Here is a 10,355-nt window from a genome sequence, read left to right as displayed (position 1 = left end):
ACTGAAAACTGCTGCCTTAGGTTGGTACACTCTCAGACACAATGACTGAAAACTGCTGCCTTAGGTTGGTACACTCTCAGACACAATGCAGTTTTTCATGTGGAACCAGCCTTACTCTTCTGACCTTACTCTTGCATCCCTAATCTTCTGTGCAGTTCTTTCTGATGCTTAAAAGCAGTTGTCTAAAATGTCTGCTAGACCAGCTTGGTCAGCATCTCCCTCAGAGGCCTTCTGCAGTCTGGCTTTGGGAATGATACCTTTTTCTGTTTTCAAAGAACATTCCATGCAATCCTCTATTGAAACATTTGCTGTGTTATTTACTAACGGTTTACTTAGCTCTGATCTTCTTTCCAAACATAGGTATTTTTTTTTATTTTTGGTTTTTTGAGACAGGGTTTCTCTGTGGCTTTGGAGCCTGTCCTGGAACTAGCGCTGTAGACCAGGCCGGTCTCGAACTCACAGAGATCCGCCTGCCTCTGCCTCCCGAGTGCTAGGATTAAAGGCGTGCGCCACCATCGCCCGGCCAAACATAGGAATTTTTATTTTCTCACATTTAACAAAGAATTAAATGTTAATATTTTCAAATATTAAAAATCACTTTAAAAACCAAAACTTAAATGTCTCTCTTTTTTAACACACTGAAGAAGTAGTTAAAAAGATAAAAATCTTCATTCTACCCAAATGAGACAACAATAGATGCTATAAATGAACATGTTTCATTGATTGTAAGCCACAATTTCTCTTCTTTATTCAATCTGAATGAGTCTTAATCAATGGCCTGCCACAGCTTAGCTAATGGCATGTTCCCTTTTTTATAGTATCAAAATCAATAGTGTATCTTATGACAGTACAAGTCCTTTTACTATGAAGTGCAGAAGGAGACAAGAAAGGAGAAAACGTGGAAGAAGCATGGAAAGTGGAGCTGCGGAGAGAGAGAGAGCAAGGATGATCTGGGTAGGGTCTGAGTAGAATGGATACCAAGGAAAAAGCTCTGTGAGAAGGCAGCATTTGAAGACACATGGGAAAGGGGAGTGGGGTAGCTATGGGCTATGAAACAGTGTGGAAAGAGCTTTCCAGGTGAGGAAGAAGCATGGACAAAGGCCCAAGGACAAGGACAATACCTAGTGTTTTGTTGATCAACCTAAAACAACTCAGGATAGTCTCTGGGACAAGAAAAATAAGTAGACTAGAAAAGACAGTAGGAAAAGTAGAAAAGTAGGAACAGAGAACCGAAGTGAAGACTTAACATCCCCTCTGGTGGCTCTACGCTTTCAATTTGCTCAAAAAAAAAAAAAAAACAAAACAAAAAAACAAAAAAACCTCTAAATAGAAGAGACAGATAAAGAAGACGAACTTATTGAAAAGACAGAAAAGAGAGCCAAGATTAAAATCAAAGCTAAAGTATAGGAGCTGGAACAGATAATAGAAGAGCAGAATCTGTAAAGAGGAAAAACGAACGGCATAAAAAGAAACAAACAGGGAAGGGTCACTTTCCGAGGCAGAGCCAAGAACAGCCCAGTAGTTCCTTGTCCAGAGAAAAAGAAAGGCAAGAATGACAAAGAGGGCAGATGGTAGAAAACTATAATTCTGTCACCAGGACACATCATACTTTCAGATTCGAGTGGGAGCATGCTAGAAATGCTCTAAAATAATAAAGGGAGGTTGAATCCAACAATAACTATCTATTTTCTAACTTTTTGTGTGTTTTGACATCAACTTTTAGCCTTAAAGTCCTTGATACACAAATCAAAATATTTTCTATTTACTTATTTACTTATTCTTTTTTTTTAGAATGGAGTTTCTCTGTGTAACAACTCTGGCTTTCCTAGAACTCATATTGTAGACCAGGCTGGCCTCAAACTCACAGAAATCCCCCTTCCTCTGTCTCCCAAGTGCTTGGATTAAAGCTGTGTATTGCCTCTGCCTGGCTTTATTTTTATTTGGAAAAAAAAAAAGACAATCTCTGATAAATACTCACAAATGATTATTTAGTAGGACCTCACCCATTGGTAATGAACTTCTAGAAGACCATGATTGTACAGGATTTTTACCTCATGCCTATGCTGATTTAACATGGCTTATGAAAGCAACAAAAGGATGTCATAGAGAGATGTAAATTAAGAAAACATTTTAATATTTTTACAAATTAGTTTACAGTATTCTAGATCTTCTTACAAGTATTGAGGATACAGATGGACTAAATACAGTCCTTCCCCTTAAGGAGTTTTTTTTTTTTTGTTGTTTTCTGTTTTTTAAACTTTTAATGATGTAAACAAAAATTTACCTAAAAGCGAAGCTTCTGGAAAAACCATTTGTTCTTCCCTGTCTTGTATCGTTCCTCAAATTTGACCTTGGCTTCCCGCCTTGCCTTGCGTTTTAGGGCTGGGTCCCTAAAGACATCCTTGTTGACAACAGTTTTGTCCAGGGGGATGTCCACAGAGTACCTTGTGGGCATCAGGTGGTTGTAGTTATAAACCTTCACAAAGGACTTGATCTTGGATCTCTTAGCGACTTTCTTCTTGCCCATGGTAGCCGTCACTTTTCGGGGATAGCGGTCAATTCCAGCCACCAGGGCATGGCTGTAAGGGCGGTCTGAGGTGCCATCATCAATGTTCTTCACGATGACGGCTTTGCGTCCCGAGTAGCGTCCAGCCAGGACGAGCACCACTTTCCCGGGTTTCATGAACTTGCCCATTTCGACAGCTAGCAGCCGGTTCCCAGCAGAAAGGAAAGGAGCCCTTAAGGAGTTTTTAACTAGCAAAGAAAATAGGAAAATAACCACAACACAATGGTGTTGGTACAATGGTGTTCAGGTAAGTGCAGAATATATTGCTCACACAGGAGCATTAGCTTTGCTCACTGAGACTCCCAATTGGCTGTGAGAAGCAAATGCATCCTGTTGTCAGATACTAGATTTGTTTAAATCTGACCTCTGGTTTTCAAAGTACCTTGGATTGCAGGTGGTTCATAGGCCATGTTAAAGAAATAACATTCCCCCCAAATTGGCTTGATTTAGTTGAGGTTATTATGCATGTTAAAGTAGAAGAAGGGAGAAAAGACCAATTATTAGAACTGATTTACTGGTTTATTTAGTGACTTGCTTAAAGCACTTCCTGGAACAGAATGACCTGGAGAAATAGGAAAAATAATGGGTTGTTGTCGTTAACAGCCCGTTGACTGTCAAGAAGGCTTCTGTAAAATCTTACTTGCTTGTCGGCCCCACTTTGTGGTTTTAAAGTATGCAATGAAATAATGAAAACTGGACCCTATACTGAGGCTCTTAAGGAACCATTGTGGCTTTGGGCCACTGGTGGAATTTTTCTTCTACTCTCATTGGTGCTGGAGTGCAGAAAGGTTCCTGCAACACTGTGGTGACACACCATGACCAAAAGCAACATGGGAAGCAAAGGATTTATTTGGCTTTATCCATGGAAGAAAGCCAACACAAGAACTCACACTGAGCAGGAACCTCGAGGCAGGAGCTGATGCAGAGGCCAAGGAGAAGTACTGATTACTAATTCGCCTCTCATGGCTTGCTCAGTCTGCTTTCTTATAGAAGCCAGAACCACCAGCATATAGTGGCGCCAGCCACATTGGGCTGAGCTCTCCCACGTCCGTTGCTAATTGAGAAAATGCTCTACAGGCCTGCCTACTGCTGAATCTTATGGAGTCGTTTTCTTAATTGAGGTTTCTACCTCTCAGATGACTATAGGTTGTGTCAAGGTGACATAAAATTAGCCAGCACAGCGCTCTTTCCTAAACGTTATGTATTTTACAGTAGTTATTTTCAAAGTAATAATGGAGTCTGGGACTGTAGCACAATGGTTAATACCCATCTGCCATTTTCATTCTCTCTTACTTCGAGCTATCTGTCATCTTCTAACAGCTCCAGACCTCCACATTCTCTTCACCAAGTCCAAATAAGAGCAAGAATGCCTTCTCATAGACTCAGAAATGTCCTATCCTCCATCCTAGCAACAGGAATTGATCCCTAAAATAAGAATCAATTACATGTTTAACATTACCAGAATTTCATGGAACAAGAGTTTAGGGTGACAGTTCCACTGCAGGAAGAGGTCACAATTAAGGGAAATGGCAGTGGATGTTTATGTTGGAGCAAGAACAAAACAAAAGATGCAACTAAACTTCTTTCCAAAACATAAATCCAGCTGATCAATATATGAGAACCATGTGAGGCTTTGGTCTCTATCCCACATGACTGTGTCCTTTCATTTCCCACATCCATCTCTCTTGCCTTTCGCATGAAAACAAAAAGCATGTGCTGCTAATACTTCCAAATTTCCAATTCAGATGAAGGCCTAGCCTCCAGGGCAGTGGTATTTAGGTGAGTCTTAAAGAGATTATAGTTCCATGCAGATGATGCCATGTGACAAGAAAGAACTCTTCTGAGAGAGAAAAGGGGGTGGGGAGAGACCAAAGCTTTATCTCTGTTATGTGAGAACACACCCCAAAGGCAACCAGTGGCTCTTCAAGAAGCTAGGAAGAACCCTCTGTAGAACCCAGCCATGTGGACATATGATCTTTGCATAACTATTTACAGTCAGAGTTTTAGACATTCTGGCTTATGTGCATTTCCAGACAGTTTCCAAGGGAACCAAAGAAATTCAATGTGCCTTTCCAGTTGAAGGCATTTCAAGGCCTGCTCTGTCTAATGCAGAAGTCACTAGGCACTTGTGACTTTTCTGCGTTTCAAATGTGGCTGAACCGTATTAGAGAAGCCAGGTCTCAAAGACTTCAAACAAAAAATTCATCATATTTGTTACATTAGATATCAGAACATTAATTTTTGAATATTATTTTGTGTTAATGTATATTATTAGAGTTAATAATATAGTCTTCTTTTTATATTAAGCCTATCGGAATATTTCACGTTGTGTGTGTAGTGTGCATTCCATTTGTACTGGCCAGAACTACTGTTGATTAATGTTTATTTCTAATTTGTGTGTGTGTGTGTGCTTGCAAGTACATATCCATGTGGGTGTTTGCACATGTGCATGTGGGTGCAGGCATGCATCCATGTGGGTGTACACGGAGGCCAGATGTTGACTTTAGATTTGTTCTTCAATTTTTCTCCATCTTGGATGCATCATCTCTGAAAGTGAGGCTCATTGGACTGAGCAGTGAGTTCCAGGGATCCACCTGTCTCTCCTGTCTCTCAAGCACTCTGGTTATAGTTGCATCCTGTCCTTATTCATTTGGCAATGTGTTTCTTGGGTTTGGGACCTTCTGACCGGAAGCATCTGAGTACATGTTAGATATACAAACAGTTCCACCCAAACCCTAGTTCTAGGTAGGGCCTTCCCAAGCTGTGAACATACTCCACTTCAGTATTCTGTAACTGATGGCCAGGAATGCCATCAATCTTTAGCAAAAATAAGAAACTGCGCTCTGGAAGAGGGCTGCTGGAAGGATCAGCCCCCTCCCCCAACCATTTTGGTTTAAAAGTAGTGTCTTGATCTATTTTGTTGGTATAAGCAAATGACTGAGTCAGAATGGTTTATGGAAATAGATGTTTATAGAAATCACAGTTATGGGGGTTCAAAAACATGGTGTTCAGCTTCTGCAGAGGCACAGGGCAGTTCAGCACCTAGTGGGAAAACAGAAGAAGGAAGTAGACCCAGGGGAAATGGTGCACATGCAAGTCAAAACAAGGGGCAGTGAAAGGCTCTTTTATTCCCTTGTGGAAAGAGCAGTAATCTCTTCATGTGTACGAAACTCTCATGATATCAAATCCTCTTAAATGCCCCACCGCTTCTCACCACCTTTACAAAGGTGACCAAGCCTCTAACACAAGCTCGAGTTTCTACCAAGCTTTTTTTTCTACCAAACCATAGCAGAAGGCCTGGAGATATGGCTCTCTGTGGCTCAGAGTGATTATTATGGAACCATAAGGGCTTCAGTTCAAATCCCAGCACTCTCATGAACTTAGACTGGTTTCCTGCATACTCAGAACCCCAAGACTTGCCAGGGGCAAAGACAGGATTGCTGTGGTTGGAGGTCAACAAGCCTGGCTGAAACACACGTGCTCAAGATTCAGATAGAGACCCTGACTCTGACAAATAAGGCCTAGCGTGACATAAGAAGATGCCTATACCTTTCCCTGGCCAGTGCTCACCCATGTAATACACCCCAGCACACACACTTACAGCAGAACAACTGAGAAACGCAGCCTTATCGACTAACATTTATTGAGGTTGCTTCTCTATCCTCCCAATATCCTTTGTGAAGGTGAATTAGTTAGTTCAAGGTCATGCCACTGATATCAGAATGAGTCAGGTGTCAAGGGCACAGATCTGAAATGTGGTACACATTATCTTGCATGGCGTCTGTCCCTTGTTTCAGTTCACACGTAATCTAGATGATTTCCATGGCAGCCATTCCTGGCTTCCATGAAAGTTACCCGGGACACTTAAAAACACACTCCTGCTTGAGTATCACTAGCTACGGATCTCAAGTTCATTAGTTCCACATGTTGTCTCGGTGTGCATAGAAGCTCCAGGGCTTTCAAAACAATTCCCAGTTGACAGGTGAAGAGAATCCTGGGAAACTCTTGAACAAGCTGGCAATAGCTAAACTCAGGCTCTCTGAGTAAAGCCCTGCCTTTCCCCGCTGCACTATGCAGAGGTTCCTTGGTTAGCATTTGAAAAGGCAGATTCCAAGGTAATCCCCTTGAAGGACCCTGCTTTTCAGCAGCCTCCGAGGAAACACGATGCTATCAGTCCAAGAACCAGTATTTCACCTAGATTCCCTGAGCTAGGTGAGGTCCCTGGTCCTAAATGAGTTGCAGCTTTCCCAACTCTGTGCTCTGGACTGGACAGTTTGTTCTGCTGTGTGTCCACCCGAATTAGGAAATCCTGGAGAATCCAAGCAGATTCCCTTGCCATCTTCCAAGCTCCACTTTAGAACAAAAGCCTTGGATTTAGGACGAAGACCTTGTAGGAATTGGAGCTCCAGAGTTCTGGAGGAAGATTCCCCAAAGTTTAAAGAAAACCAAACAGCACAAATTCTACAGTCAGACTCCAGACACATAAGTCTCTAATGGCTTGATTTCTTCTCCACCCTAGCGCTTTCTCTCTTTTAAGCTCAGTCATGGGGATGGAAATCTTAGGAGTCACCTTTACAACTCCTGTTAGAGCTGCCATCCTAGTGCTGGGACAATAAGCGGCCTTGCCCTGTCCCCTGGGCACGACTTTCTGGATCCCTCGGAGAATCCGACAAGGGAGTCTTCCTGCCTTTCATGATACTCTACTGCCACTTGGACTCCACACAGGTTCCTCAGGCTGCCTTCCTTAAAGCCGGGTGTTTCGGTCTGTGAATGGTGTCACACACACGTGGTCCTTGTCCTGTCTTGCCTGGGCCTGGGATGAACCAAGTTCCCGTTCTTGCGAGAGACGTAGACCAGATCTTTGTTCTACTTTGATTTTTGCTAATTTCACTCCGCCTACGCCTCTCTCCCCGACATCAGAAAGATCAGGCCTTGCATTTCACAGCCTGCAGCCTGAAAGAACCAGTGGATGCCTATGCGGAGGCTCCCTGGCAACATCCACCACACTCAGCTTCCTTGCAGACACCACATGCGCCTTACCGGTACCGAGAGAACAGAAACTGAAGCCTAGTTTTTGTGGGCTCCAGCTCTCTCTTTAGATATACGTATCTGGTATCTGTTCTCCCAGATAAAATCAGCACTGAGAGTTCCCGAGACCGCCTCCAGCTTGCAGACCCAACCTCCCCAGCCAGGTTCCGGCCCATCAAATTGGGAAATGAGGTGATCCATCAGCCTGCATCTCCCAGGAGTGTCGCTGACTGGGAGCGCCAGGCAGGAGGCGTGCCCCATCTGTGCGCTTAGTCAAAGGGAATAGCAGAACTGCAGGGCTCCGGACCTTTGGGTGACCTGCGTCGGTGTGCATAGCCGGCTCTTGTTTCCTGGGTCTGGGATTCAAGGGCGCTTTGGCTTCGGTTGAGACAGGGCTGTGAACAGCTACCGAATATCCACAGCTAGGCTTTTCATCAGAAGGGTGGCAGGCGCGGGAAATCCCGGGAAGAAGAAAATTGGGGCCTGGAAATTGCACTGACAGATGTCCGTCTTGAACTGGAAAGCTGAAGAAAAAACTCTGAGGGACTCGGGTCTCTGAGGGGCTGCGGGAGTCTTACAGTTCGGGGCAAGCCTGAGAAATTTTTAACTTTGCTTTTAAATTAAAAAAAAAAATCAAACTAAAAGTGAACACATAGGGGAAACCAAATCCAAAACGCGATGTTTTCATAACCATGTATACGAATTTATATGTAAAATTTCAAAGGTGTATGGCGAATGACTCCTTGGCTTGTATAAATTGTGAGAGCTCAGAGTTGTAATCTGCTCCATCCAGTGGATGAAGGGGCGAGTCTGGATGGACAGGTTGCGTTTTGGCGGGTCTGCAGTAAGGCAGCTCCCAGGTCCTGCAGTAGAACTGTGCAGAGACTGGCTGTTGGGAGCCCTCTGGGCTCTGCAGTCTCTGAGCTCAGGAGCAGCCTCTGAGCTGAAGACTTTTTGATTAAAGGCAGGGCCCTGGTTTGTCCCTGGACACGCTCCTTAAAGTGGAAGACTGGATTTTTCTTCTAGCTGGAATGCCCCACACTCCAACCTTGTCCCCAGATACTGAGAAAAAGAGGGAAGGAGAACAAAACCTAACGTCGGGCCACCTGACTCCGGGCCCCACCCCCACCCTGGTTCCCAGCGCGCTTTTTGGCCCTCTTTGCTGCCACGTCTTTGAGCACAAACCATTGCCTGTATTGAGAACCTTACTTGAAGCCTGGAATGCTACAAAAATCCAAGCGCCGCTAGAATCTCAGGCACCCCTTTGGAGTTCTTACCTGGACCTGAATGGCTGGGGCAGTTTCCTAGAGGTAAGGACACAGAGAGCTGGTGGTTTCGGGTGGGGGAGGAAAGGAGAAGTGAAATCTTTGTAACTTGATCTCTCTCCTTCACACTTTAAGGATTACGCTAGCTCCAGTCCACCTACCCCAGGAAGAACAGGGAATGGAGAGACCCAGAAACCAGAGAGCAGAGATCTAAGCAGGTTCATTCTTTATTCTCCCAGCTCTTTTAGTCTGGCAAGTCTTCCTGGGGTATAAAGGATTGTAGGGAAGTCAACAACAGGGTACTAGGAGCCAAGGTATTTCCTAGGCTCAGAACTTCATCAGCTAAGGGTGAAAGCATCAAGACTACAGAGTAGTAATATATATTGTAATAATATTATTACTAACATATGTTATTATAAATTATTGTTATATATTGTTGTAAAGTAAAATATATTATTAAAAAGATATATATCCCCCCCCCCCCAGTTGCTGGGCTTGAATGGCTTCTACCAGAGAACAAAAGGCTGTCTCCACTCTCCTCCTCTCTCCCTCCCTCTGTAATGCCCTTATTGACCCTAGCCTAGCTTCAAGGTAGTGTAAGAATAATTTCAGATAGACAATTAAGAGTAACTAAAGTGACTAAATTCACTAGGGACTGACACCTCCTGAGGGAGATTTTTTAAACACCTAAATGATCTCAGAAGTCAGGTAACAAATTATTTTACATGAATCTCCGATTGCCTAATCTTACCTAGGTCCACAGTGTAGTTATTTCTTGGAGAGATAGAGTAAAGGATGAAGCAACAAAAATCACAAACTCCTATAAGTTTTGCTTTAACTTTGCCCCAATTTAGCAAAGTTTCACCTCCTGTTAAGAAGTAGTGAGACTGTGCTCCTTGGCCTAAGACCTTACACACTGAAGCAGTGTAGACTTTGCTCCACGGGCTAAGACTTGCACTGGTGGTACCCGAAGCCCCACCTAATCGACTAAAACCTAGCCAGAACACTTACAGAATGACTGGCCCAAAGATGACAATTGTTCCTTTGCTTCAGTGCACTGCTAGGCTTGGCATGTCTATGTCTCTTCCACCCTCCATGGTGAAACCATTTGTTTTAACTGAATTCATACATGCCATTTCTTCAGGTCTTGCTAAAAACCCAGCCAATGAAAGGGCCATTCTTCTGGTTGTTTCTTTCAAAACAACCTTGTACAAACAAACAGCTCCTGTTGAAAAAGATGTGGGAAGGACCAAAGAAATTGTAGAGTGAAGGCAATCACATCAAGACCAGGAAAGTTGAGTGCATCAGGAAACCCAATCTCAATTTCAGATCCTTTCTAAATACGATGGTGGTTGACAACAGATGAACAAAATATCCTGACGACAACTTATATTTCAGTTCTTATCTCCAGTTGTTTTCTATTCTAGAACGGATTTGAGGTCTGTAATGATTGATATAATGATGTAATTGTTCTGGGGTGAGCTAAACAAAGGAAA

General features: G+C 43.3%; 1 pseudogene; it reads right to left on the bottom strand.

The window, feature by feature from the left end:
• Positions 1-2,246: 2,246 nt before the first annotated feature.
• Positions 2,247-2,732, bottom strand: LOC102000938 (annotated as a pseudogene).
• Between the last annotated feature and the right edge of the window lie 7,623 nt (positions 2,733-10,355).

Source organism: Microtus ochrogaster, unplaced genomic scaffold (assembly GCF_000317375.1).
Source record: "Microtus ochrogaster isolate Prairie Vole_2 unplaced genomic scaffold, MicOch1.0 UNK3, whole genome shotgun sequence".
Classification (NCBI taxonomy): Eukaryota; Metazoa; Chordata; class Mammalia; order Rodentia; family Cricetidae; genus Microtus; species Microtus ochrogaster.
The sequence above is the reverse complement of the archived record's forward strand: the minus strand, read 5'-3'. Positions and strand labels throughout refer to the sequence as shown.